Consider the following 23,431-nt stretch of genomic DNA (forward strand, 5'->3'; position numbering starts at 1 on the left):
GCTAGATTTTGACCCTTGATGTATATTGTGAAATTCATTCCTGTGAAACCCTAGAGTTCTGTGTCAAGATCCTGAAGATCTTTCTGTACTGGGATAGAACATCGTGTACACCAGCACACACACACAGTATATTCCTTACTGCTTCAATACACAGGTCTAGTAACCCATAGCAACCAACAGGTAGCATGCACCGGTCAATAGTAAAGAGCAATTCGTCCTGTTTGGATTAGCCAAAAAAGTAGAGAAACTGCAGGAAAAATTGCAAAACACATTGAATTCAATAGTTATTTTTTGTGTTGACATAAATACATTGAAGTCAATGGGTGGGTTTTCACAATTACTTTTTCTGCACAGAATATATTGAAGTCAATAGGTGTTTTTTTCACAGCAATTTTTTTTCACAAAAAATACATTGGTGACAATGAATGTTTCTTCTCTATGGTTTTTTCTTGCCAAAAAATGTCACAGCACATTTTTGCACAAAACCATGTCAACATTTTGCAGATGGCCTTGGATCTTCACTCATTAAGTCTACTAGAAAATCATGTAAACATTAAATAAACCCAATAGGCTGGTTTTGCTTCCAATAAGGATTAATTATATCTTAGTTTGGATCAAGTATAAGGTACTGTTTTAGTATAACAGAGAAAAAGGAAATCATTTTTAAAAATGTGGATTATTTATTTACAATGGAGTCTATGGGAGCCGGTCTTTCCGTAATTCGGAACTTTCTGGATAACGGGTTTCCGGATAATGGATCCCATACCTGTAGTATAAGGAGGGCTAAGGACCCATACATTTCTCTAGAAAAACTGAAGTCCATAACTTATTCAGTGAACAAAGCAGTACTCTGCATTCTTTACGTTCTATGGTAAATGGGCATATTAGTTACACCTCACTGTTCTGCTGAATTCAATGCAAATAATTAATCCCACTAAACAGTATGGCAGCTTCCATTCATATGTAGAAATGCAAATGAAGAAACCAATGTTCTGAGCACAGATGCAAATATGTGCTAATATTTTGCTTCCACGTGAAAATGCTGTGATAGGTTTCGCATCATTGTAGCTGTACAATAGTTTGGAGTTCAAGGAATGACCAGTTTTATACACAAAAAATATATATATTAATCAAAGACAAGAGAATACTCAGTTTTATGGCAGACACTGGTCTGGATCAGCTCGATAAATGATAAAAATGTCTAAGTGATCTGAATTATAATTACGTTTGATTACACATTCAAAGGAGTAGGCTAGAGGATATTGACCCTGTAGAATAATGGGATAAACTACATTCCTAGTTTAGCTAGCTTTTTATAGTTTCCCCCATTCTTACCTTTTTGCAGTTAATGAATGCAGCAATGACCCCTTGGGCCAAAAAGCTACATTTTAACCTGCAAATGAAAAGGGAATTTAACACAAGCCTACTGACTTCCTTAGTATTGACAAGTACTAGTTTTCTCTGCATGGGGTAGATGAACATAGAAACAAAAGAATATTGGTGATTTCTATTCAGGGCTGCAGCAGTGATTATTTAGCCCATTGTAAGCATTTTTTCCTTTGAATATTGTTGTTAAGATAAAAAAGACCTTTTAAGCTTCTTTATACTAAACCAGTTTGCTTTGGGCACATAAGCCCTGTAACTTTGATATGTACCTGATGATGCCAAGTATGCAGAACAATAACAGCAACAGTTTGATATTGACATGTTCCTGAAGTTATGTCTCTATCAGGCCCAGATTTGTGGTGAGGCCACAAAGGAAGGACCTAGGACAGCACAAATTAAAGGGGCAGCATGCACCTAAAACTTGCTTCCATCCAGTCTACGTGGACCCTGTCCCCTGTGCTCTAGACGTAAGAACAAAGGATTCACATGCAAGCAATTCTGTGGGAGGAGGGGGTGGTGATTGAAGACACCAGACTCCAGGCACCTTCAAAAGAAATCTGGCGCTGGTTCCTATACTCAATAAGAGCATGTCAGCATGACTGCCATGGTACTTGTGCCTATGGAAGCATTGTGCTCAATGTCAGACTGGTGTGTCCTGTGCCCATTGGGACTGCCACCTTGGGGTCCCCCACCATACAAGCCTTCACATGTCGAACTGGACACTACCTCCACCCTGTATGCACTGCATAATTTTAACTTTCTCTTTGTGTTCTCAATCATGGGTCGGCGGGGCCCACCAGGATTTTTCCTGATGTCCTGCTGGCCCAGTCTGACCCTGGTTGTGTTGCCCCCAAGTCTGGCATCTGTGATAGAACGAGCTCTTAAGCTCAGACAAATCAGTAGGGGTAAAAAGCGTTGGGCTGAAAATTAAGGCCATTTCTTGAAGATAGTCAAGATTTATAAACTTCATTTCAAGTAATGCTGATTTGCTCCTATAGATTACAGTACTTGTCAGTATCACTTTAAAGCTACCAAAATATATTTTTGGTTATTTTTTTATATTATTTTGCTGATAATTGATCCACACTAAATTAAATCTTGGACTGATTCAATTTCTTTATTGTTGGTGTGTGTCTTGAAGTCACCAAGCTTTTTATTGAGGCAGTGTAGCAGAGTGAGGTGCTTCAGGCTGACCAGCTGGGTTTGATTAGCCAGGCTGGTCAGTCTCTCAGCATCTCTAAACTAGGGGGGACACAAATAGAGTGTCTGGGATCCTGGGATTCTATGTCCCTGTACACACTGACACTCACTGTACTGCTGCTGAAAGCTACTTTTGTTGTTTGGAAAGAAAAACTGCTTTTATTTTGTACCTGTTTGCTGCTAGCTGAAATAAAAGCCAATTTTTCTTTAAGAGACTTTTTGCTGTCCTGACGCTTATTCTGTGGGAACCCGTCATGGGCAGCCTGACTTTTTTCATAAGTGGTGTATCTGTGTATTTGCTTAATCCGTTTTTGTCCGAATTTTTATTTTCAATTCATCGAAGTTTGGATCTCTAAGGCTATTGTATATCTAAAAAGAGAAATTGAGATAGTATACAGTTCTATCAGGCAATTTTGCCTTGAACCAATGGTAAAGCATTCTACAGAATAAATATAGCATTCTTGCTTGCACTGTTGTGGCTAATCTATTGGAAATAAACTGCTTTGGTAGCTTCTCCTTTAAGAAATTAAAATTATTTTTTAAACCGATCGGAACATAGTAACTGGAAATCATAATAAGGGTTACCACCTTTTCTAATGTTCTATATCACCAATTAGGGTTGCCACCTGTCTGGATTTCACCCGAACAACCCAGTTTTTGGAAGGCTGCTCAGGTGAGAAGTTTGGAAATTTTGGACAGGACATTGAAGTGACTGACATGGCGATCTGTCATCTGCCCCACCTCCCACATCACTGGCAGAGTCCCCCCATGTCACCGTCCAACTGGCTGTTTTCAAAAAAAACCCCACCAATGCCTTGTTACAGGACAGAGACATGATAAAGGGGGATGGGACTGTGCCATAAATGGGCAAAGCAGGTGGAGATTTGGTAAATAGCCAGGCTTTGCGGGCATAGAGGCGGAGTAGAGAGAGAGAGAGGGGGGATTGGGGAGGAACAGAGGTGGGCCAGGGCACTAATTTAGTACATTGCTGGTAAATTTGTAATACTGGCCATGGCTGGCATTTTTACTGGCTGGGCCATTGAAATACCTGCCAGGAGGCAACCCTAGAATTATTCTATGATTTTCAGCCAAAATTCCTAGCATGTAAAATCAGGGCTACTGTGTGGAAGTTGCAACAATCACTTCTTTGGAATTGAAATGAATGCTGACTTTTTTGTAATTACCACTGTTGGTTCTGATTTAAACAGTTCTTGTAGTATGTCTTTGATTTAAGTGACCCATGAGACCAGTGTCATGATCTGCTTCAAATTCCTGTTTGTCTTACAGTCGGTGAACCCTAATGGGTTTATAGTGGTATATAGTTCCTCATTCAATTCAGTTTTAATTAGCCTCTGATCATTCAGCTCGTTCTGTGCCCATTTTCTTTCTTTGCGAGCAGGTGGTCATGTTTTCTTTATTGGGGCAAATAGCCCTCTGGTGTATCCTCTATTTTTTATTTCTTCTTATTCTTTGCACCACTCACTCTAGTCATTTATTTTCTAGCTTAACATTAAACATCCACATTTAACAGCCCTGCTTTGTCATAAATTTTATTATACAATTAATATACAATTAATGTATATAGGAAAATTGCTTAGAATTATATTTGTTTTCATTATGAAATGAAGCCGCTCCTGTAACGTTTTACCATGATCCAGGAAGTGAGCAGAGCAAAACAATATTATGTAAAGATATTATGCTAAAAGAATCACAAAATAAAACACATATAACTCACAGAGTCCATTGAAAGGGAAATACAGAAGTACAGTTATGCATTTCGCCATAAAAGCAACAAAAATTGCTCTAGGCAATACATTTTTTCCCTTTGTTGGGAAAATTTTGTTTCTCAAGTTCCTTTTTGACCAGGCCACACACTGTAATATGCCTGCCTTTGGAATAAAACTGTAATATAAGTGAATATTCAGCTTGTGTAGAACTGACTGGATTCTTTGGCCAAAATATTACTAATTGTAATGTCTGTTTTCTGCAGTGTTTGCCAGCGCTGATTGAAATGAATAAACTGAAAACAGGGACACCTAGTGGCAGGCTGGACCAGCACATCAGTGGGACAATATTGATAGGCAGCACAGAATTTAGAAAAAATATCAGATACACAAAGGGCTGTAATTGAAGAAATAAGGGTGTCAGTGATTCTTAAACATGAAAAAGATGTTTATTTAACATACATCAGGAACCCACTTAGTACCATGGTCCACACAAGGTAGTTGAGAACTTAGTAATATTCAGATAAGCAGCAGATATTGAGGCAAAAGTATTGGAAAAGAGATGAAACCTAGTAAAGTTTAAGTTTACAAGTAGCAGTACTTGCTATTGGTCTGGATCCCCTCCAGTGTAGGCCCCTTAGGGCCTCTAGTCTATCAAACTTGGTTGGAGCCAAGCTGCCCTGAATATACTTACACTACTGGGGTGCCCTAACTAAGACCTCTTTCATTGGGTCCTGACTCTGTAGCTTAACTAAGGGGGTGGTTCCCTTAGGGCACAATCTCTTTACTGGTGCCTTATGTTCTAGGCTCTCCAGCAGCATTCACCCTAGATAACAGGTGGAGTATAAAGGGAAAAAGACATGTGCTTCTACCCATTACATTTACTATGGACAGGAACTTCTTGGGCAAATGGAGGATACTTCCCTCCTATACTTTCCTATAGAGGACATAGGGAATCAAATATATATTTAAAAGAAAATCTATATAGTCAATGTATGCAACAGCACTCACTTATTGTTACATCTGTGAGTGCTTCTGAATACCTTCTAATATATATATATATATATATATATATATATATATATATATATATATATATATATATATATATATATATATATATATATATATATATATATACTTACTAATACAGGCTTTAGTTTAGGAGCCGAAACATTGCAATAAAAACACTTTTTTTTGTTTGTTGTTGTTTGGATACTGATCTCTATAACCTAGCACCCAGGCATTTGTTAGATTGTTATATGTATTTCTTTAACTTGTAAATCCTTTGTAAAGTTCAGTATCACTGAATCCATAACGCTACCAACACTACAAACTAAAATCTACTGCAAAGCTGTGATTGTGCCTGATTTTCTAATGGGAGCTGGTTTTGTGTTTCTTGGTTATACTTACAACTGTTTTTAGCATGTCTCACTAGGCAGTAGAATAGCAGATGCCAGTGCATAACTGTGTTGTATTACTCCATTTCAATTTCCTGTGTTGAGTGCGGTATTTCAATAGTTCATCCTCACAGTATGTTGTCTCAAATGCTGCAACCCTCTTGTAAATGCAAACTCATCTAATTGAGAAAAATGCATTCCTAGTCACAGTAAATAAAGTAAATGATTTTAAACCTCCAATTTTAATGCTTTCTGTCCATTTATATGAGTCAGTCTAAAAGAGAACAATGGGAAAGGGGGTTTGCAATGAATAGATTTTCTATGCTAGCCTTATGGTTTGCCTCCTGCAGCTCCTTATTTAAATGCTCTTTATAATTAGAGAAACTGTGCCTAAAGCACATTTGCCATCATCATGATAGCATTTCATTCACTGGGTAAACAGCACTATACTGACGGAAATGGACTTATAAAAGAATATGACTGAACAGACATTAGGTCAGGGAAAGAAGGTGTATTGAATATTCTGAATCCTTTCATTCTCTTCTGCCGGTTCCTGGAACTCCCTCTCATTCAAATACAGTATACAGTGGCATAATGTCTGGGAGCAGGGCAGCACTAGGCCAAGCCATGGGGCATCCTAGGCAACACATTGCCCTCCGCGCCTGCATGAACAAATGACAGACCAGGCTACAAATGAGGTACATGCTTAGTGCCTAACCACCACCATTGTGCCCTAAGCACATGCCTCTTCTGCCTACCCCTAGTTCTGGCCCTAGCGCAGGGCCCCCTTACAAAAATATTTCACAAAGCCAATCTGAACTGCACCTACTATCAGGTGGGCTGTAGCAGTAGTGGATAAACTGGTGGACTAAATAGCAGATCCCATTTTGAATGCAAATTGCTTTGTTGCTTTGCCCCCCCCCCATAAATCGAGTATTATTGTGGCCCCATGGGGAATATCTCAGAATGTGTCAAAACAAAATCAATTGTTTAATTTCGGATTGTGCCTCCATCCGTTTAAATGGCATTTGTGTGTCTGTTGAGCCAATCATTGACACCTTTTCATCATATAGTGTTCACTGGATGAAACCAATAGAGTTCCATTCTGTCCTATTAGCAAGATCTTATATAATGGTGAAAGGAGGGGGGTTAAAAGGTTATTTAGAGGTAATTCTAAATTTCTACCTTTAGGTACTATCTTTTTGCACTTTTTTTTGCTTCCGGCTCTGCACAGTACCCTAATGTTTGTGTTCCATTTGGATAAAGTTAATGTCGCATGGGACACTGACACTGATCCTGTTTTAAAATCCCCACCATAAAACAAGGTAGGCTTCTGTTGTTTTTCTGACAGGAAATTGAATTAGTAAGATGTGTGCTGGGAATAGGGATGTAGCGAACGGCGGAAAAAATGTTCGCGAACATATTCGCGAACTTGCGTCAAAAATGCGAACGGTTCGCGAACGTCGCGAACCCCATAGACTTCAATTGGAAGGCGAATTTTAAAAGCTAGAAAAGACATTTCTGGCCAGAAAAATGATTTTAAAGTTGTTTAAAGGGTGCAACGACCTGGACAGTGGCATGCCAGAGGGGGATCAAGGGCAAAAATGTATCTGAAAAATACATTGTTGACACAGCGCTGCGTTTTGTGCTGTAAAGGGCAGAAATCACACTACGTCACTCAGGTGATGTTTCTGGACACGGAATGTGAAAAAGCTCACACAGCGAGGTGGCACTTGGTTAAAGACTGGGCAAACAATGCCTGCAAGGGCAACGTATACAGTAGTGGATACGGAATATATTATTGCTGCTGTATCACTCAGGTGATGTTTACGGACACAGAATTATTATTGTTATTTAGACAGAATGTGAAAAAGCTCACACAGCTAGGTGGCACTTGCATACCTCCCAACTGTCCCTCTTTTGACCACTCAACCCCCTGTCCCTCTTTTGTACTGGAAAGTCCCTCTTTTCTCTGAACTGAACAGCTAACTTAATTAGCTTTTGGCAAAGAGCTCAGAACAGCTAACAGGTGCAAATAAGATACTTTGTAACAATTTTGACTCTGGTTGGTGCTGGTAGTGGTGAACTACTAGGAGGAGCAGCACAACAGTCTAATAGACTAGACTAATAGCTAGACTAATAGCACTGGGCTCTTATAGTAGCAAAGTAAAAAAACAAAAAAGAAAATAAAAGCAGTCCTTACAAGGACTATTGGGTTACAGGCAGCAGTCAGCAGATGAGAGATCAGCAGCAGGACAGCTGCCCACAGCAGCTACATACAGAGCACTGCAGTAGAAGGTAGATTACTAGCCAGCAAAGCTACCTAACCTAAAATGTCCCTCAAATCCCTGCAGAGTTCTGTCCCTACAATACAGAGCAGTATCAAGTAGATTACTAGCCAGCAAAGTTACTATCAACTGTCCCTCAAATCACTAACCAGCTCTCTCCCTACACTAGCTCTTCCAAGCACACACAGGCAGAATGAAAAAACGCTGCAGGGCTTCAGTTTATATATGGAAGGAGAGTGGTCCAGGGGGTGTAGGGGTGGTCCAGGAGGGAGAGCTTCCTGATTGGCTGCCATGTATCTGCTGGTCTGGGGTGAGAGGTCAAAAATAAGCGCCAGCTAAGGCAAACCCAAATTGGCGAACGTCGCGCGACGTTCGCGAACATTCGGCGGACGCGAACAGTCGATGTTCGCGCGAATTAGTTCGCAGGCGAACAGTCCGCGACATCCCTAGCTGGGAAATAAGTTCCCCCATTCAAGCACAAAAAGTGCCTATTACTTTAAGAGCAGTAAAGTAAAAGACTCGCTTCCAAAAATACACAACTTTGCCTCTATTTATTTTCAGTTCAAAGTAAAAAACTAATTAGTAATAAAAGTAATAACTGATCAATAACTGTAACAGTAATAAGTTTTTTTAAGTTGTCCGAAAATAACTAGTGTTATGTAAATTTTATAAATCATTAACATTTTTCCCTGCATCGTTTCAACTGCAAAATGAGCTACTGAAGATGAATAATTCCAGACATAATTTTTTTTGCTTGTTCAAAAACAATTCTGCCCCAAAGTATATTTATTTCACTATCCTCGTATTTTTTCACTTTCTGAAAATGCTGTACAATTGAATTAATGAGATTTACTCTACTTTACAGGCATCACTGTAAAAACATTTATGTCTCTACCATCACATTGTTTTCAATAAAGGGGAGTTTTTAGTTGGTAGTTTTAGTTATTTTTGCTTTTTGAGAAATGCTGCATTGCTTAGTTCAAAATGATCAGAGCACAATGTTGGATGGTACAAGGCAGCTCTTTTCTTACTGCCTGCCATAGGGTAGTAAGTTCAGGGCATCTGCTGGTGCTCCCTGACTTGCACATTTGAAAGATATTATCTTTTTCCCCTGTAAGTTGGGATAATATTGGGGGGTGTGTACAGAGCTGTAAACCCCACAATTTGCAGGCTGTCCCCCATTCTCCCATCACTCCAAAGCTTTCTCCTGAATTCTGACTATTTTCCATGATTTTCTGCTAAAATCTGGTATGTGCATGCACAAAAAATTGCAGTGATGTCAGCTCGAGGGATGTGTGCATGCTCAGCATGCTTTCTTTGGATTCAGTAGTAGTTGTGCACATGAGCGTGACATCAATTAGTTGACGTCACATACCCGGAAATGTTTCACCGTCATGCTCTCGAGCACCGCACGTCCTCTGGCTATGTACTCTGTCAGGTTGACAGCTCTGTGTGTACCTCCTCCCATCAATCCCCTGCAGAGGATTCAAGGCCACAGTGGACCCCTGTCCATACCCCCTAAGCTATGGCACACAGTAAGGGCAAGGTTAGCTTGCACCCACTTATGATGCGCTCTGAAGACATACACCCAGGAAGAAATACTCCCTGCATGAACACAAGGTCCACTCTTGCTGTCAAAATTGTTAGTAAAATAATCACAAATAATTTCTCTTAAAAATGTTAATGATGTGAGCTATAGTCAAATAGGTAATCTTAATGAAATAAGTAATAACATATAACCATAAGACTGATACAATCAGGATTATTAAATGTCTCAAAATACAATTTTATGACAATAATAAATAAATAAATAAATAACAAACAAAAAAACATCCTTTATAAGCTTTTTTGAAGGAGTGATCCTTCTGCAAGCATCTTGTCATCTTAGGGAGCAACCAAAGACTCCATAGATCCAAAGCTACTAGAGGACACTTTTTGCATAGATTTGATTGCTCTGCATAGATTTATGTCTTTGGCAAACACAGATACATTGATTTGAACAATCTTTTAAGACATTTGAAGATGAAGTGGCCTCAATATACCAAGCACTTAAAACCTTGGTCCATTTGAAGGATTCCATTTGTATTGCAATGTGAATGATTGCAACATAAAAGACTCACAACCATGAAATTATCGACTTTTAAAATGGCATTATAGAAAAAAGAAAAAGGATTCGGGCAATAATCAGTTAAAACCTCCAATAAACAAGGTAAAAGCCACAACGCATAAACATAAAGACGGAAATGGAATTACTCCCTAAAACTATCATCATTTTCCCCCACTTTTATCTGATAACTTCCCTACCCATTAAGTGCTGTCAGTACACAAATCAGGAAGCACTAACAGTAATTACTACACCAATGCAGAATTCTGTATAGAAATCACCAAGATCCTTTCCAATTAGTTCCCACTTGAGTATCAAAAAACTGTCATTACAGGCAATCTATCTTGTCCTGTGGGTTACAACCAATAATTAGTAACTTTAACTGCAAACACATTTCATAAAGCTAAATACCAGGGCTTTTTGCTTCATTTGCTTTCTTGCAGTATTTTAAATTGACATTTTCTCCTAAACAAAAACATAATATATACAGATACTCAGATTATCATTTCATATACTTTCAAGTTATTTTCATTAGCAAAAAATATAAGGGGTCATTTCTGACTGCAAGTGTAGTGAGCAAAGTGCAATTTCAAGCACAATCCCCATGACATTTACCCACAATGCAACATTTTATTGCAATGTCATTACACCTGATGCAATTGCAGCAGAAGTGTGAAGATTAATACAATTGCATATATTTGAGTTAATAGCATTTCAAAAGCATGGCATCAAATTGATATTACTTTATTGGATTGAAAGTGACATACCAAACAAAAAGTAAGCAATACCTTCCTTAAGTCAACTGAGTCTACAGGAAGCACTATGATTTTCTAGCACTTTATTCTACTCTTTCTGGTCTAAATATTTAAATTCTTTGATTCTTCTAAAAAAATATCTGATTTTCTTCTTCTGCTCAGAAATGAGATCAGAAGCCTCAGGTGCCCTTTACCATCTCCTTCCTGAGCAGAGCAACATCAGAACACATCTTACTTCTGAAGATATATCTCTTGGACTGTACAGTTACAGAAACTGACCAATAGATGGTGTGGCTATTACAAAATGAATTATATTTGCAGTTAAAAACTTAAATAGCGCTGAAACTAAAAAAAAAATTGTTTATCAATTTTCAGTTAATAACTTGAGATACAACATTTTGATACAATGCCACAGACATGTTGAATAATTTTAACCTTAAAAAGAATAAGGACTTGCCCTGAATAAATAATTTGTTGAATTTGTAATGGTTCATTACTTAGGGCACCTAAGATATAACAACTAACTACCCCAAAGAAACTAAATACATAAAGGATTCAAAAATGATTAAAAGAAAGCCAGATACTCTATTATAGATTGCAGCCTTTTAAAGGAATTACAGTCTAACCTCATAGTTATGCTTCTGTATTAATTATTTATTTGTTTGTTGTTTAATTGGTAAAATCTCCCCTCTATTGGGTTAAAGGCTATACCATTTCATGCTGAAAATTAGCATGGACTGAACTTGGAAATATTTACAACCAAATTTCACTCCAAGTTAATGTGTATTGGAACTCTTTGACAAATGATTCCACAGACAAAAGTGGTGCCAGAGGCGAAAGTGCTATATTGTTACAGACACGCTTCATTGTTTTCTATGGAAACAAGTCAGTATGACAAATGTCTGTCTTGTTTGTGACAAGGCAACTCAGGCCTGTATCTGTAACATAGCATTATGAACAAACATCGCATAATGAGTCTGCTCAATATTTGGTGAGGGAGGATGCCTAACATTTTATTACTGTATTAAAGTCCTTCAAGAAACCCAACACGTAAAAATCAGAAAGTGCAGTGCTTGAAAATGAAATAACAAATAAAATTAAAAAAAAAAACAGCTTGGAATATTTTTGGGCATGAAAGACAATTAAACTAATATAAGAAAGTGTTAAGAAAAAAAAATTAAAAATAAAAAAGTAAAAAAAAATATATGGATTTCTATTTTTTTTTAACTAATCATATTTTTTCAGCTAAAAATTTGTGTTTTTATACCCCCCTCCTTCCTTACCACCCCCTCTCCCTTATCTCCCTCTCCTTGTTCTCTCTTCCCCCCTCCCTCTTTACTCCCACCTCCCCTCTTCTCATGTTCCAATACGGCACAGTTGCACTATAAAAACTCAGGATGTCATAGAAATGACTAGTCAATCTTGACTGAACCATAACATTTGATGTGGGGGAATATCCAATGATGACACGCAAGGCCGCTGTTTACATGTTGTTTCTTTACTGAATGTTTTATTCATCACAGAAAATCAATAAAAAAATTAAATAAAAAAAGAGTGTTTTAAATTTCTTTTTTCTTATTTGGCAAATAAAAGTAGTCAAGGCACTATAAAAGTCAATGGGAAATACGCTGATCCTGTTGGATATTTTTTTCTTTTTTTAGAGGTTTTTGGATTTTTTTTGCTAGTAATTGTGGTTTCTTTAGTGCATCATTCAGAGTTTTTTTTCTCATTTCTTCTTTTTTATTCGGATCTTTTAATACATTACAACAAAAGAGAACTTTTATTAAAGTTTTTAGTGGTATTAGAGCTTCTTTGAATCCATGATTAAACTCTATTTCTCTAAAACTATGAATGCCATGAAAGTTATTAAAATATTTGAAAATAAAAAGTACAAATGGACAATTACAAATGAGAAACAAAAACAAAAATCTGAATGGTTAAAAAAAAAGGTCCAATAGGATCAGAGCAGTTCCCATTGACTTCTATGGGACTTCAACTGCTTTTAATTGGAGTTTTAGAAAAATGTAAAAAAAAACCTTTAATTTTTAGAGAAAACATACAAATCGTGGGGAAAAAAAGGAAATCCGAATGTTTTTAAACAGGCGCCTTAGTGTAAAGTTATATCGCCCTTAGCTCCAACACATACTTGAGTAGTGATGGGCGAATTTATTCGGCAGGCATGGATTTGTGGCGGATTTCTGGATTCCGCTGTCGGCGAATGTTCTTGCGAAACTTTTTGAAAAAATTTGTTGTGACAAAAAAATTGTCGCTCAACAAAATTGTTGCACGTTAAAGTTATTCGGACACCCATTGACTTTAATCCATTTGGACAAAAGTTGTGCTTGTAAACATTTTCATGCGCATAAAAATTGGCACACGTCAATTGACTGGCATTTGGAGAAAAGTGTCGCGCATGTCAAAATTATTTTGACGTCCATTGACGTCAGTGCTTTTTGCAAATTTTTCTGTGAAACGGGGCAGATTCGCCATCACTATACCTCTGTGGAATCCATGGTCTCCCCTCTTTGGCATGCTCATATCTTTTGACATGGATATTTCCCATTCACCTTAAAATCTGTTTAACACATGGTATGTTGGCAGTTCTACACAAGGATGTTCCTGTGTACCTGAAATATCACACCAAAAATATAATAGTGTCTGTATAATGTTATATTTTCATAAAACTTTTTCTTTATTGCTATATGAATTGAGAGTCATTTTTTTTTAACAGCGAATCTTGTCAATAACTACTAATTGCTTAAAACTGCAGAGCCACTGAGCTAGGAATCTTTCTCACATATATATTATTTTACTAACACCTTTTGTGGGGCTCACTCCATGCAGTTGTTCCTAGTTATATTTGTGGCACACAATAAAAACATAGAGACCAGATGCTTCTTGCTCTGTGGCAGGGGTGATAAAATGATAACAATGAAGTGTTGGCTGTGCCAATGTTTGACTGATTTGAGAGGCTCTCATTTTGGCTGTGCCACATGATTGCACATTTTGCATGTGCTTGGTGCCAGTTTCTAGTTTGTTGGCAGGTGCTTCAGAATGAATGCCTATTCTAAAGGCTAAAGCAGATGCAGACGCACAAGACAAAGCTTTTTAAATAGCTCTAGGTGTCATGCATCCCTGGCTGCATCACACCATCGACTTAGCCTTTATTAAGATGGTATTCTGAGTTATTCACACAAGAAACAGATTCCATCTTACAAATTGTAAAGATGTGCACTCAACCACATGTTTTTCATTTAAAACTGCATCCAAACCGTTAAGGTTTATGAGTGGAATATTCTTTAAAAATTTGTAGTGATAATATAGAGGGTTTATAAATATATATATCAGCATTTTTATTTATTCAAAGTAATGTACAGGTATATGTTTGAGCTAAGGAGATTGACAAAAGGGATCCAGGAGTCTGGCATGACCTTAGTTCTAGGCAATGATTTACATGTACCCTGACACATCAGTGTCTCCAATGCATTTGGCACAAGAAAGAAACGCCCCTGGACTACAATGTATTTGGTGCAAGAAACATGCCCATTGACTTGAGAAAAAAAGCAGTACAATACACAAAATTTTGCAGTTTTTAGAATTTTTTCAGTGGTTTCAGCAAAGCAAAAAGTGGAGTGTCACTACTAAACTGATTTTTAGTGAAAAACATGGATGAATAAATGATGCTTAAATAGAAGTAAGTAAAAGCAGGCTGCAAGATGGTATGAGAAGAGAAGCACAGGTTTTCACTTGGCATAATGAACAATAGATCTGGTTTGTGCTTTATTTCAAGTGGAAGTAAATAACTTTCTATTAATAGCAGTTGGTAATTAAGACTTTGGCTCCCATATTTGGCACAGGTTTAATAACTGTCCTGTCAAAAGCAAAGGGGTTAGCGGGAATCCACAAAGCAGATATGCTTTCTCTGCCCTTTTTTTAAAGGAATGCTTCATCTTTTAAAATCAGTGACTAATGCAGGAATATGCTCTGAAGATAATATATTTACTTTAACTGTATTTTATGCCATTCGTTTACATTAGCTGATAAACAGTCTATATTAATATTTTTTGTACTAGGCACTGTGGGAAAAAATACATTGCTGATAGTGAGTGACCTTTTATGTACTAAATTAAGTTAAAATTACAAAGCACTCTAGGATAACAAACGATAGGACATATGCTACACAAAATGAATCTGTTTCTGATATACAACAAATGCAGTTGACATTTTAATAAAGGAGAAATTAAGTTGAGGATGGTGGTGTACAGCTCATGATTCACATGTTGATAATTTGGCAAAGGAGGGTAAAGGTGCTTTTGTAAATCCACTCATACTGGAATGCTTTGTTTTATGAGCTCTTGCTGCATATAGATCTGTTAAAATATGTCTGCTCGATTAAACTTAGCAGCAGCAGCTTAAAATGTGATTCGTATTTAAAAAGTAACCCTAAGGTTCCCTGGGCACAATACTAATCACAGGGGCAAAAATTGGCCCATATGCCATTGTTTAAAGAACTGACAAGTATATTGCCAAAAATGTTTTGATAATGTTCAGTGAAGTGTATTCACTTTATTGTCTCTGTAAACTTTGCCTCTGCCCTAGACAATTATTGTTTAAAGCAGGGTGTCTAAGAGTATGACCAGCCAGTAGATCCTTTTCTGGTGACCAGTAGATCTCAGCTGTCTAGCACTTTTACAATTCACAGTTCAATTACATCACCCTTCAGAGTAGAATTTAAATAACAAAGCTTAGGAAATTGGTAGTGTTCTGTTAAACACAACATGTTTTCTTTCTATTTAATGCAATAAAGTTTCCGTGTAGTATACTATTTTAATATTACTATTATAATATATAATATTTGAAGAGATAAATCCTAATATGATAACTTACCTAAAAGTAGATCCCATGGAGGGAATCTAATGATTTCCATGTTCAGTTGAGAATGGGATACTTTGATCATTTAAAATATATATTTATATATATTATATATTATTTTAATATATTATTATATATTAAAATAAAAATGTATCAAAATATATGTAGCCATGTTTGATAAATACACATATTTAGTAGAAAACACAATGTTGGACAATCAGTGAAAAGACAATAATCCAGGAGAAAATCCAGGCAAAAAAGACAAAACTGTTAGGAAAATAATTCGATGAAACTGTGGAGCTGCAACGGGTCACGAAACAAAACAAAAAAATGCTAATTTTGTCAGGATTTATTCTGTGACAAAACTGCAACAATTACAAATATGAAAACACTCCAGCTAAAACCTGTTGAAATCAGGTAAAAGTCAAAGGTAGATATCCCTTTCACAACCAGAAGATCTTTCTTTGATTTGTGGTTTCAGAGGTATTAGAGGTTTTTGGGTATTTTTTACACTGACTTTTGTGCTACAAAAAGTTGAAGTTTTCTCCACTATTCCCATTCGTGCTTTTTAAATTCAGATTTTTTAATAAATTTCATGATGTTTTTGGTTTAGAGAAAGTGAGTTTAGTTGTTGTCTCAAAAACCTCAAAAAACACTAAAATTCGACCTTCAATATATAGTCCATCGAACGTTACAAAGGATTTGGAAGGTTGAAGGAGTGCGGGAAGGATGATGTACACAGGTGACAGTGTTGGTAAACCAGAACCCCCCAGCTAGCTCCTTCTCTGCCAATTCAGCCCATAGTGGGGGATAAATTCCTTTCTGACTCCAAAAATCATAAACCTCCATGGATGAATCACTATTGAATATTTAACACATTATTTTAACTAAAAATGAATCAAACCCCTGTTTTAACACCTTCAACAAAGGAAACCTATAATACACCCATAATGAATACTTAAGCAAAAGATACTTTGGGGCTTATCAAAGGTCAAATTGTTTTTTCTCAGAAAAATGAAAGTTTTCTCGGGTAGTTTTCAGTAAAAACTATAAAAAAATATGAATTTTTCGAGATTTACTATACCCCGAAACTTCAAATAGTTTGAATCCAAAAATACTCTAGCTAAAACCTGTCGAGGTCATGTAGAAGTCAATGGCAGAGGTCTCTTGAATGATTTGGAGACATTTGTACCCTTCATGACGTTCAAGTGTTTTCTGTAGGTTTCGCTCGAAAACTCGATTAATCTGAGCAATTCTAATTTTTTTTGCCGAAAGACTTGATAAATTCAAGTATTTGTGTTTTTCACCCCAAATTCACTGATTTGAGTTTTTACCATTCAAGTTTTTTCATAAATAAGAAAACATTTGAGTTGTGAGTTTATAAAGGTGTAAAAAAAACTTCACAAACCTCACAAACTCAACCTTTGATAAATAACCCCCTAAGTGTCATATTAAATGATTTTACTCATCTGGAATATAGATACTGTTAATATTGCCCTTTTAGATAAATTCCCTTGAGCCACCATTTTTTGATAGTCTGTGTGCTCCCCCAGAGATTACCTGACCAGAAATGATGCAGCTCTAACTGTAACAGGAAGAAGTGTGGGAATAAAAGACAAAGCTTTGTCCATTCATTGGCTCATGTGACCTAACATGCATGTGTGTCCTTAGTTCGTGTGTGTGTGCTTTGTGAATTGGACAATCCCAAGAGGCCCTTAGCAATCAAAATGGCAATTTTCTATTTGGATAATCCAATGGCACATACTGCTACAACAGTATGGGGCCCATTTACTTAGCTCGAGTGAAGGAATAGAAGAAAAAATACTTTGAATTTTGAATGGTTGAATATGGCTACTTCGACCATCGAATTGGCTACTTCAACCTTTGACTACTACTACGACTTTGAACCGAACGATTCGAACTAAAAATCGTTCGACTATTCGACCTTTCTATAGTCGAAGTACTGTCTCTTTAAAAATTCTTCGACCCCCTATTTTGCCACCTAAAACCTACTGAAGCCAATGTTAGCCTATGGGGAAGGTCCCCATAGGCTTCCTAACAATTTTGTGATCGAAGGAATATCCTTCGATCGATGGATTAAAATCCTTCGAATCGTTCGATTCAAAGGATTTAGTCGTTCGATCGAAAGATTATTCCTCTATATTCGACCCTAGGTAAATCTGCCCCTATATCTTTTTTTGAAAAAATGGTTCCAGCAGAATTTCCCATTTCATTTGCCAGCTGTTTTTTGAACATTTTGTGCTCTCTCACTTTGGGGGCATTTCCTGTGGGGAATTTTTAGTTTACCTAGGAAAACTCACTTTTTTCAAGAGAACCTGAGCTTGTGCCTGTGCCTGTGTTTTTGTCTATTTTCACTTATGGAACAAGATTTAGAGCTCTAAAGATTTCCAACTTCTATAGATAAAAAACCAGCTGTAAATGTGACGGTTTTTCAAAAGCATTACCCAGAATATGATTTACTTTACATTCCAAAGCCAAAAAATCATGGATCAGTAGGTTTACTCCAGGAAACTATATATTTTTGAAAAGAACACATTCTGCCAAATCTAAAATGGGTAACCATGTCTTTCTATTCCAAAGTACCAAACATCAAAGCTTTTCTGAATTTAGCAATTTCTATAATTTATGGAAATTCTGAAAAATCACCTCAAAACTTTCATTTTGCCAGTGTCTCACATAGCATTATGTACCAAAAAAAATCCTAAATATGAATGCATGGGGTCTGCTGTACAGTTTGATGTTCATTATGCAAATGATTATAAAAGTTTCTGGCCCTTAGAGACCCCAAAATAGAGTTAGTGTAGACAAATTGTATCGGAAGTCACTTTAGCTACTGAACAGTCAACACATTTACTGCATTTTTGCAGGATAAACGTGTAAGACTGGGCCCCCGCTGGCCGAGACCTGCTCCCCCGATCAGTTGCCCCCCCAAAAAAAATTACATGGTGCACCATGTGCCTGCAGTCCCACTGTTTGCGCATGCGTGCATGGGCCCCGGAAGTTTGGAACCCAGTGGGATAACCATGACTCTACTCCAAACTAGTAGCAATGCTTTCCCAAAATTGTCAGTTTTGATGAAATGCCTGAAATGGCCATAAATCTTCCATTTTTTAGCACTGAATAATCAACATATTTGCTGCAAAAAAAGATACGTTGACCCCCAAAACCATTTATTTTTAATTCATTTAGATGAATCCAAAATGGGTAACCATGTCTTTCTACTCCAAACTAAAGAGTCGCAACGTTTTTGATGAAATACCTGAAAATCGCCTCAAAGCTTCAACTTCTAGCATCTTATCTTCTACATAGCATTAGGTACCAAGAAAAAACATCCTAAATATAAACGCCAGACATCTACTGAACACTTTGATGCCCAATATGCATAGATTTACCAAACTGTGTGTCGTACAGAGACGATGTGGGAAGGCAACAGAACACCAGTATACAGATCAGAATTTAAATCTCTACTAATCTATCCTAGGGGGTTTGCAATAGGTTGAAATTTTGTTTGAGCATTTAGAATTCCTAAATGTGTTTAGTCCCTTCCATGTGGCTGCATATAACTGAACAGTTGGCTTTTAGGCAGATGTAGGCTGTTAATAACATAAATATATATTCATAAATATATACGCAACCAAGATAGTGCACTCCTGTCACATAATGGTATACTACCTGGTGTTCAGAGACAATAAACATGGATAAAAAATTAATTCAGCAATACTTATCAAGACTTTAGGCAAGAATGCAAAATTGTTTATTCATAAAGATTAGTGCATCTGCCCAGTGGCAGAACCTTTATAAAAGGGATAAATAAAGAAACTGTGGAAAGAAACCTTTTTCCTGGTACATATTAAGCAAAATTCCTATTACATTAAAAAAAATCTTAAGGTAGAACTGGTCTTTCCATTCACAATCACAATCAGTGGATAATGAAAATTTAGGGCATAATGAAAAAGCCATTTGCTTGTTGTAATCTTAGGAGATATATATGTAATAACATATTCATATTAAAAGGCAAGTATTGTATACTAAGATTGAAATGAGTATCTTAGAGGAGAACTAAAGCTTAACTATAGAAGTAGGTAGAAATGTTGAACATTATGTTTTGGCCTTCTATACCAGCCCAAGGCAATCACAGCCCTTTAGCAGTAAAGATCTGGGCCTCCAAAGATGCCCCAGTAGCTCCCATCTTCTCTTCTGCTGATTCACTGCACATGCTCTGTGCTGCTGTCACTTACTGAGCTTAGGGACCCACTCACAATATACAGTACACATAGAATATAAATGTCACAATATACCGTATATACTCGAGTATAAGCCGTTTTTCAGCATCCAAAATGTGCTGAAAAAGTCTACCTCGGCTTATACTCGAGTCAGTGGGCAGTAGCTGAGATTGCAATCACTTTTAATCATTCCTATACCAACAGTTCGCTTGGGGAGAGACTGCAATATCACACAGCGCCCTCTGTTGGTTATATGAAAGAATAACAGTGCGCCCTCTGTTGGTTATATGAAAGAATAACAGTGACTGCAATATCACACAGCACCCTCTGTTGGTTATATGAAAGAATAACAGTGACTGCAATATCACACAGCGCCATCTGTTGGTTATATGAAAGAATAACAGTGCGCCCTCTGTTGGTTATATGAAAGAATAACAGTGCGCCCTCTGTTGGTTATATGAAAAAATAACAGTGACTGCAATATCACACAGCGCCATCTGTTGGTTATATGAAAGAATAACAGTGCGCCCTCTGTTGGTTATATGAAAGAATAACAGTGACTGCAATATCACACAACGCCCTCTGTTGGTTATATAAAAGAATAAAAGTGACTGCAATATCACACAGCACCCTCTGTTGGTTATATGAAGGATTAACAGTGATGGCAATATCACACAGCGCCCTCTGTTGGTTATACGAAAGATTAACAGTGATGGCAATATCACACAGCACCCTCTGCACATGGTAGTGGGACAGTGGGACAATGCACACAGTAATCCGGTTGGCAATTCTCTGTCAACATCAACTTTGCAAAGTCCGGTTGATCGCTGGGGGGGGTCGCTTTGGCAGGGAGACAGGGCTGTAGTTGTGTCTAGGCTTATACTCGAGTCAATAAGTTTTCCCAGTTTTCGTAGGTAAAATTAGGTACCTCGGCTTATACTCGGGTCGGCTTATACTCGAGTATATACGGTAAGGCTGATTATTAATTAACACATATAATTACTACATGGCAGCACAGAAACCAGTGTAGCTAGCATCAGAATTAAAAAATCAGCCCTGCAGCATCAGCTTATATTGCAGACAAATCTCATTTTGTGCTTGATAATTTGCGATGACCCATAAACTTAGCTTCTCAACAGCTGCTCAGAGCCCACTGAGCATGTGAGTGTTGCAGACACTTTCCAAGGTGGTGACCCCATGTGACAAGTTTGCAGTCCTGGATCATTGCTGCTATTGAGAAGCTGAAACTTTAGACAGGGGCAATAAGTGGGATTTTTGGCTACATTTATTTTTAGGGTTTAGTTTAGCGATCATACTTGTAGGCAGAATACATTTGGGCTTTACCCATTTGAGCACATGCTATGCAAGACCCCTCAGCATAATTTTGGATCCGTGTGTATATTGTAGTATACATTTTTAGAATAAGCAACGTAGGCAGTAGCATTCATTAACTGAAATGGTAAGTTCAATGCCCCATGCATATTAATTAGGAATAACAGAGTTCAGCATTTACAGGGCAAGAGACTTATAAAGTATCCTATTTATTTTATTAAATAGTGCTTACATAATTTTTTGAAAATGTTGTCAGAATTTTTTTTCGCATAGAAATGTACTTAATGAAACCAGAGGAGGAAAAAAAATAGACACCGTGTCATGGCATCTAACTGGCAGTGGAAGTTGTGCATGCTTTTGCATATGTTATAGCACTTTGGCACACAAGCAGCCTTCCCATAAGCAGACAACTTCCCATTTCTAAAGAATCTCTCTGATGTTGACTAGTATGACTCTGAGCCATTTCCTGCTGTTTCTGATTTTTGGACATGTCCCGGCCCGCCTTTCCATTTGGGAACCAGTTCTGCTTTGAAAGGGGTGAAATGTCTTTTGTTTAAATATTTAAGTTCACAATAAAGTTGGTTAAAGATAGGAATAAAATGGACAGGAAACAGGAGGGAGGTGGCTTTTCTGGCAGTGATGTAGACAGGGACAGCAGCCTTGCCAGGGAGAGTTAGGCCTAACAGAGGAGCAGGGGAACCCAGTAAGTGATGGGTAAGATACTCTGTATGTGCATTGCCATCATTGAATAAAGGAGGAGTTTGGTTCACAATAGAGTCTTCCAAATGTCTTCATTTATTTTACATGCTGAATTTGAGCCTGGCCTCACCTCAACTATAATATACCTTCCCAAAAGCTGAAGGTCTGTGCATCTGGACCCTTATTCTAATTGAGGGGGTTCACCCCACTGACATTAACCGTATTGTTATCAGTAGCTTAACTATAGAGGAAGTAGAGCAGTGGTCACACTATTGGGGGGGGCTGAGGAACAGGGGGCCCCGGATCATGAGGTCTGCTTCCAATAAAGCCGATCTGCTCCCTGTAAAATCGAGTGCCTGCAACAAACTTTTTGCAGCGCACAGGCACACACATGCAAGCATCAGCAACCAGGAAGGGTGTCCTCATCTTCAGGCAGGTGAATTTTTGCAAAAACCATTTCTCATATGGCTAGAGTCTCTAAGGATTATTTACGAATACAAGTGCAGTGTTAAGCAGTTTCAGATGCATTTCATTTTTTACACAGAATGCAATGTTTTTTCCCCAAACATTCCAGCATAATTTCAGCAGTTCAAGGGATTCTGTCATGATTTTTATGGCGTTGTTTTTACTTTTAAATGACACTGTTGACACTGCAGATAATTCACTCTACCATATAAAATTTCATTCCTGAACCAATAAGTGTATTTGTTTTAGTTGTAATATTGGTGTGTAGGCAGCCATCTCAGTGCATTTTGCCTGGTCATGTGCTTTCAGAAAGGGCCAGTGCTGGACTATGGAACTGCTTTCTGACAGGCTATTTTATTATATATATAACAATATAAAATAAATATATAAAAAACAAACTATACCTACAATCTTTTGTCAATATACAATTGTGTACAACAATAAATCTTCAAGGGTGAGTGAATGGGGGAGTGGGTTAGGGATAGTGGAGTTGATTTGGACAACGAGGGGAGGATAGGGAGAAGGAGAGGGTATTTAGTCCTCTTCTTCCTCAAGGTTGTCGCCGATGTTACGCAGCAGACTGTGGATCAGTCTGCGGCAGTCTTGGATGCTTGTCCTCTCCCTCCGTAGAATGAGCGACATGGGTTTTTAGTATTGAGTGCTGTTATGCTGTTATGTTAGTATTGAGTGCTGTGCTTATATGTACCAGGGAGATGTTATCTGGTTACTTTCCCATTGTTCAGTTGTTAGGCTGCTGGGGCGGGAGGCTGAGGGGGTGATATCACTCAAGCTTGCAGTACAGGAGTAAGGGTAACGTCACACCTGGAGATTCAGAGAGATTTAGTCGCACGGCGACTAATCGCCTCTTCTTTGGGGTGACTAATCTCCCCCTGAAGGGCTTCCCCCTGTCTTCCGACTGCTAGAATCAGAAATCGCCTGTGCCATGGCACTCGCAGTGCTTC

This window comes from Xenopus laevis, chromosome 8L, assembly GCF_017654675.1.
Source record: "Xenopus laevis strain J_2021 chromosome 8L, Xenopus_laevis_v10.1, whole genome shotgun sequence".
NCBI lineage: Eukaryota > Metazoa > Chordata > Amphibia > Anura > Pipidae > Xenopus > Xenopus laevis.